We start from the raw sequence: 8,187 nt of genomic DNA on the forward strand, positions 1-8,187 counted from the left end.
TGCCTTGTTTATTCAAAAAGGTGCGTCGAAGCAGAATGATACAAGTAGTGCGATAAGCAAAAAGTAGGACTATTTGACATGTCCCCTCCAAGGGCAAGCTAAGGAATGGTATTTAAAGAAGGTATTTCACTCGTTATCAGAGACCACTTGGGAATTCCTTAATGCGACGTAGCTTCCTACCTCCTTGGTTGTTGTATCGTGTGTCCGGCAATCGTACTGCCGGACGGGGCTTCCAGAGATTAAAGTCTTGAAAGAAAGAAAGAAAAATAACAAAGCGGGAAGCCCCTAGTGCGTTTGAGCCGCGTCTTGGGGCGTGCCGTAGTCGTTCCCCCCTCCCCACCTGTTCCCATGGTATTTTCAATGCGTAATTATGTACGCATGGCACGGATTTCACTGTTTGGCTGGGACTGGGGTGGGGGCTGCATTGCTGTGCGAGCTCGGAACGTGCCAGGCGGTCTTGTTGCCGATTACTCCGGACGCGCTTGACGGTGTCCGGGTTCTTAATCGCCGAACTGGTGGATTGCCTTAAGAGGCTTGAGGGAGTCCTGGATTAGGGGGTGTTCGGATAGCCAGACTATACCTTCAGCCGGACTCCTAGACTATGAAGATACAAGATTGAAGACTCCGTCCCGTGTCCGAAAGGGACTTTCCTTGGCGTGGAAGGCAAGCTTGGCGATACGGATATGAAGATCTCCTACCATTGTAACCGACTTTGTGTAACCCTAACCCTCTCCGGTGTCTATATAAACCGGAGGGTTTTAGTCCGTAGGACAACATACACATCAACAATCATACCATAGGCTAGCTTCTAGGGTTTAGCCTCCTCGATCTCGTGGTAGATCTACTCTTGTACTACCCATATCATCAATATTAATCAAGCAGGACGTAGGGTTTTACCTCCATCGAGAGGGCCCGAACCTGGGTAAAACTTTGTGTCCCTTGTCTCCTGTTACCATCCGGCCTAGACGCACAGTTCGGGACCCCCTACCCGAGATCCGCCGGTTTTGACACCGACATTGGTGCTTTCATTGAGAGTTCCTCTGTGTCGTCGCCGTCAGGCTCGATGGCTCCTGCGATGATCAATAGCGATGTAGTCCAGGTTGATACCTTCCTCCCCGGACAGATCTTCGTCTTCGGCGGCTTCGCACTGCGGGCCAATTCGCTTGGCCGTCTGGAGCAGATCGAAAGCTACGCCCCCGGTCGTCAGGTCAGATTTGGAAGCTTAAACTACACGGCTGGCATCCGCGGGGACTTGATCTTCGATGGATTCGAGCCACTTCCGAGCGCGCCGCACTACCACGACGATCATGATTTAGCTCTGCCACCGAACAGTGCCCTGGAGGCCGCACCCGCGTCAGCTCTGACCCTTAATTCGGAGCCAACCGCGTCGATCGAGGATGGGCGGTTGGACGCCACCTCGGGGGCTGCGACCCCAACGGCGAGTGAGCTGAACACCAGCCCCGTGCTCTGCGAGACTCGCGACTCCAAGGAGCCGGACTCCTCTCCGGACTCCGAACCCTCCGCGCCCCTGCCGATCGAATCCGATTGGGCCCCGATCATGGAGTTCACTGCCGCAGACATCTTTCAGCACTCGCCTCTCGGCAATATCCTGAAGTCACTGAAGTCTCTCTCTTTATCAAGAGAGCCCTGGCCGGACTAGGGTCAGCAAGGTTGGGGTACGGACGATGAAGAAATTCAAAGCCCACCCACCACCCACTTTGTAGCCACTGTCAACGACTTAACCGACATTCTCGACCTCGACTCCGAAGACATCGACGGTATGGACGCCGATGAAGGAGACGATGAAGAACCAGCGCCTATTGGGCCCTGGAACACCACCTCGTCACATGACGTATACATGGTGGACGCACCAAAAGATGACGACGAGGAGCGGAAGGACGCACCGAAGGCGTGTTCCCTCGAAAAGCAGTCAAAGCAGCGACGCAAGTGCCGCCCCAAATCCCGCCCCGACAGAAATAGCGATCACACAGACCCAGCGCTGGAGCAGGGCGAACCGCTGCCGGACAATGGTAATCTGGATAATCAAACCGAACAAACAAATCCTATCAAGGATCATGGTCCGGAAAACATAATGCCGGACAGGCACCCGGAGCAGCAGCCTGCCCATAAAAGGCTTGTTGCCACCGCGAGGAGTCTGAGAAAGCAGAAGCAAAGGCTCAAGGCCACGCAAGACACACTCCAAATCAGATGGAGTAAAATACTCAACACAGCAGCAAGGTACAGCGACAATCGCCCCTCCAAGAGCTACCCAAAGCGGAAGCTGCTACCCGAATTCGATGAGGAGGCCTCAGACGCCCCACAACCAAATATCAAAGCAGCCACCTGGTCGGATGGACGACCCCTCTACCAACACAGAGCGGCATACAATGCCGCTCACCATACAACACACAACCAATGCGAGGGCTCGCACCCAAAGAACGGTGCAACAAGATCCATCTATGGACCACGCAAGCGCGACCCAGCATACAATGCAACACAACAAACATCCGAACAACGTGGTACACCTAGATACAGGGGTTCCGCACACCCCCTATGTTTCACCGATGAGGTGCTGGACCACGAATTTCCAGAGGGATTCAAGCTCGTAAACATAGAGGCATACGATGGAACAACAGACCCTAGGGTCTGGATTGAGGACTACATCCTTCATATCCATATGGCTCGAGGAGATGATCTCCACGCCATCAAGTACCTACCCCTCAAGCTCAAAGGGCCAGCTCATCACTGGCTCAAAGGCCTCCCTGAAATCTCCATTGGAAGTTGGGAAGAGCTCGAAGACGCCTTTCGGGCAAATTTTCAAGGGACTTATGTCCGACCTTCGGATGCGGACGATTTGAGTCATATAACTCAACAGCCCGGAGAGTCAGCCCGAAAGCTTTGGAACAGGTTTCTTACTAAAAAGAACCAGATTGTCGACTATCCGGACGCCGAAGCCTTAGCGGCTTTCAAGCATAGTGTCCGTGACGAATGGCTCGCCAGACACCTCGGCCAAAATAAGCCGAGAACGATGGCCGCATTAACAAACCTCATGACCCGCTTTTGCGCGGGAGAGGACAGCTGGTTAGCCAGATGTAGCACCAGCGACCCCAGTACATCTGAAGTTAGAGATGGAAACGGGAAATCACGGCGCAACAGCAATAACAAACGCCGGAATAAAGAAGACAACACGAAGGGCACGGCAGTAAATGCTGGATTCAAAAGCTCTCGGCCTGGACAAAAGCCGCCCCCTAAAGGCACCAGGGATGAATTGTCCAGCCTCAACAAAATTCTGGACCAAGTATGTCAGATTCATAGTACCCCTGGTAAACCTGCTAATCATACCCACAGAGAATGTTGGGTCTTCAAGCAGTCCGCCAAGCTCAACGCCGTACATAAGGGGGAGGATACACCAAGTGAAGACGAGGACGAGCCCCCCAAGCAAGACACGGGGGAGCAAAAGCAATTTCCACCAGAAGTCAAAACAGTAAACGTGTTACACATAATCAAGGGAAAAAACAAGGCGGCACTCCCAGGAAAGTATACCCAAGTGCCTGTCACCATGAAAACCTGCCACTGGTCATCTCAACCGATCACTTTAGACCATCGCGATTACTCGACAAGTATCCGACACGCAGGATGGGCTGCCCTGGTATTAGACCCGGTAATTGGCGGATATCACTTCACAAGGGTCTTGATGGACGGCGGCAGTAGCCTAAACCTAATATATCAGGATACAATCCGCGGGATGGGGTTAGACCCAACACAAATTCGCCATAGCAATACTACCTTTAAAGGAGTCACGCCGGGCCTAGGGGCTCGTTGTACGGGCTCCCTCCTACCACAAGTTACATTCGGCTCCTCCGATAACTTTCGTCGCGAGCATTTAACTTTCCACATATCTCCGTGTCAAAGTGGCTATCAAGCACTGCTCGGACGCGACACCTTCGCTCGCTTTAACACAATACCACACTACGCCTCCCTCACACTCAAGATGCCCGGTCCACGTGGCATCATCACCGTGCACGGAAATATCAAGCGATCTCTACGCGCCGAAGAGAGTGAGGCTGCCTTGGCCGCCGCACACTAAAGGCACCCGGACAAGCGAAAGCATCCAATAGGTCGTCAAGACCTCAGATACAACTAATCAAGTCCGGCGCCACAATTTCTTATCATCTTGAATTATACATGGTTTCTTTGAAAACTATCCTTTTGCACAACAACTTTTTCACTTAACGTCCTCTCTTTTACAGACGATCATCGTGCTACACCCGTCCAGGATACGGCACAACGGAGACACATGCGCAGACGTGCAGCAGGGACCCGCTCCAAGGATTCTTTTCAGATTAAGACCCTGCGTAAACCTTTTTTACTGTCTCTTGTTGATACATATCCACCGTTGAGAAGGATGCTGACGTCTTGGCATGTGGCCACGCCAGAACAATGCACGTACCTGGACACACGGGGCTTCTTACAAAGGCCACTAGTTAGGCCCGGTTTATACCATAAAAACCAAATACCTTAGGGAGTGTTCGGCGTCGCGAGTTTGGCCCTATATGCATCAGCTCCGAAACATTGTCTTTGGTCAAATGTTGGGTTTGCCCGGCTCCTGTGTTTTGGTGCCTTACGTTCCACCTTGCCGGCTAAGGTAGCACTAGGAGAACTACTGCGATTGTGCCCTGGTTCATCCGAATGAGCAACTCAGTAGAGAAAGCCGAAAACTGACTGTCATGATGTCGCGTGAGACTGGTCAACCACTCGATGACCTGTGGGAATGTTAGAATTCCTCCGCTTTAACGAAGGGCCGTTTCCCGGCCAGGCATGTACGCACCCCGAGATCGGGAGAGTGCGTAGCCACCAGGGGCTATCTAGTAGCCCCACTGTCAAACTCCTATGGCTAAGTGAAAGTGCTAAAGCATCATAGTCCCGTTGCCTCGCTCGCTCCGCTATCACCTCCTTAATAGGACCAAGACGTTGGGTTAAGTGTGAATGCGTGTTTTTGCGAGCACCTCCGCATTATATGCGTGAGGATTGAAGCCGACTGCTGCAATCTTTCAGGTTATACACATGTATACATAAACGGCCGCCCAGGAGGCATCATATTACTTTCAGGCAAAAGTATAAAAATAGCCTTATAAAAATTTATAAAAGCATTTCGCTTACAATGAGATTGCATATCACTCAAACATAATATTTTTTGAGCACTGGGTCTCTATCAAACGGGCACCCTCAAGAACTTCTTCAAAGTAGTGCTCGGCAGCCTTTCGACCTATAGCCGAATCCCGCGCTGCAACATTGGTAGCATCCATCTCCGCCCAATATGCCTTAACACGGGCAAAGGCCATCCGTGCGCCCTCTATGCACGCCGACCTCCTCATTGCATCAATACGCGGCACGACGTCAAGGACCTGCTGCACCAAGCTTAAATAGCTGTTCGGTTTTGGCCTTCCCGGCCATAGCTGATCCACAACAGACCTCATAGAGAGTTCGGACAACCTATTTAGTTCGGCCCACTCGGCTAATTGGTCAGTCAATGAAAGTGGACGCTCGGGAGAATGGAATTGCCTCCAAAACAGCTGGTCTACCCCACGGTCCGTCTGACCCTGGAAGTACTTGGCCGCATCGGCAGCGCTCGCCGCCAAATCCATATAGGCATCCTCCGAACTCCACAGCCAATCTAGAGGGGCATACCGTGGATCTCCGAATTTCCTCCACAACATAAAGGATTTCCCAGCTACAATATCCCTGGCTTCCCGCAGCTCCTCCTTCTTTGCCCTCATAGCAGAGCAGAGATCCTTTTTCGTCGCAGCGGCCTTCTCAAGGTCCGATGCCTTCGCTTGGTTTTCCTTTTCAAGAACCCGACAATGGTCGGCAGCGGCTTTTAATTCTATAGCCATCTTGGCCATCTTGTCTCAGGTCTCGCTATGCGCGGCCCTCTCGGCTTGCAACTCTTCGGCCGCCTTCACAACAGCCGCATTACCTAACCTCGCTTGTTCCTTGGCTCGGGCAAGTTCTGCCCGCAAGGCTTCAACAGTGGCAGCTCCATCTGCAGTCACAACATATTTAAGATACTGGCATCATGCTGCTCTTCCTATGTGGCGTTTACCAGATATTGACACTTACCCTGTGCCTCGTCAAGCCTTTTGTTAACAAGCTCGATGTCGGCGTCGGCCGCATCCAACTGCCGTTCTAAATGGGCAAACTCGCTAGTTCGGCTAGCCACCGGAGCTTCCATCACCTGCACATAAAGGCAGTATGGTTATTTCCTGGGAATATGATCCTCTGTTCGTCATCGTTTCCGACGACAACCAGAGTCTCAGGGGCTACTACCTACACAGGGCACACCTATCACGTGCAGGATTATCATACATTCTTTTACGTACCTCAAAGCCTGTCAGTAGACTCATAAAAGCTTCATGCAATCCGCTTTCGGCGGACGATATTCTCTCCATCACCGTATTCTTCACCACACGGTGTTCATCTGAGATGGCCACTCGCCCCACCAACTCCCTCAGAACATCCGATCGCACACTAGACGGGGCCGGACTCTTTTGTCTCCTCCCTTCGGGAGCCGGACACCGGGAGCTTCGGGGGTCAATGGGATTATCTTCTGGCCTCACCGGACTCAGAGAGGCCCTCCGCAACGACACTTCAGGGTCGCCCGCTTCTGGAGCGGAGGAGTCCGGAGGAGGCGTTTCGCTCTCCATCATCTCTGGAAGAAGATCCCCCGAAGATGAGCTCATTTGAGAGGGGCTAAGGCCCGAACTGCAAAATATATGCGGTGGTTATTTTCTCAGAAGAAAAAAATGGCATATCTGCACTATTAAAGGTATTTCGGGTCACTTACGACTCGTGGGAGAATTGATCCCCCCGCGGACTTTGTGCGGCAACATCGCCCCCCAAGGTGGGACCCTCTGTGGGAGACTTCTTCTCCCGTTTGGAAGCTTGGGCTTCCGAATCCCCAGGCGCAGTCATTTTCCTCTTCCGGTCGCCTTTCCTCGTGGAGACGCTCGCTCCCTCGGCTAGAATGGGCAGCGTTGGGGGCCCGCGTCCGCCCGCATTATCCTCCACAGTATCTTCCTTCAAGGACTCCGGGCAAGGTGCAGTCTGGAGCATCTTTTCCAATACCGGATTTTCCAAACCCTCAGGTAGGGGGGCTGAACACCGAATCAACTTTGCCTTTGTTAGCCAGTCCTGGTCAAAAAGCAAACTCTCAGAAATAACTTTGTAACAAAGTAGAGAAAGTATGTTCGGCCGGAAGAGGCCTTACCTGTTCGGTGGTGCGGTTGCTACTCAGGCCCACATCCTCGGTGATTTTCGGACACTCCATCTGAGGTCCGAAGAATGACTTGTACATCTCCTCGTGCGTCAGGCCGAGAAAATTTTGAATGGCACGCGGTCCCTCGGGATTGAACTCCCACAGGCGAAGAGGCCGGCGTTTGCAAGGCTGGACTTGACGAACCAGCATAACCTGTATCACCGCAACCAAACTGAAATCTCCATTGAAGAGATCTCGAACGCGGCCTTGCAGTATAGGCACATCCTTGACTGGACCCCAGCTCAGACCTCTGCTGATCCATGACATCAACTGTGGTGGGGGGCCCGAGCAAAAAACAGGGGGGCCGCCCACTTGGCACTTCTTGGAGCCGTGATGTAGAACCACTCCTGTTGCCACAATTCAGACACCTCTGGGATGGAACCTTTGGGCCACGGAGCTCCCGTTATCTTGCGTATTGCGGCACCTCCACACGCTGCATGTTGCCCCTTGACCAGCTTCAGCTTCACTTCGAAGGTCTTGAGCCATAGGCCAAAGTGAGGGGTAACCCGGAGGAAGCCTTGCACACGATAATAAATGTCGTGATATGAAGAAAGGAGTCCGTAGCTAGATCATGAAAATCTAGCCCGTAGTAAAACATCAAACCCCTGATGAAAGGATCCAGGGCAAGGCCTAGGCCTAGGCCTCGGAGGAAGTGGGAAACGAACACGACGTTCTCGTTAGATTCGGGGGTGGGGACAGCCTACCCTCGGGGGGGGGGGGGCAGCCGATGCAAAATCTCGGCGGTGAGATATCTGGCCTCCCTCAACTTCTTGATGTCTTCTTCCGTGACGGTGGAAGGCATCCATCGGCCTTGAAGGCTAGATCCGGACATGACTAAAGGTTCGGGGCGCCTGACCTGAACTTCGGGCATT

The sequence above is a fragment of the Triticum urartu genome, chromosome 1 (genome assembly GCF_003073215.2).
Source record: "Triticum urartu cultivar G1812 chromosome 1, Tu2.1, whole genome shotgun sequence".
NCBI classification, from domain to species: domain Eukaryota; kingdom Viridiplantae; phylum Streptophyta; class Magnoliopsida; order Poales; family Poaceae; genus Triticum; species Triticum urartu.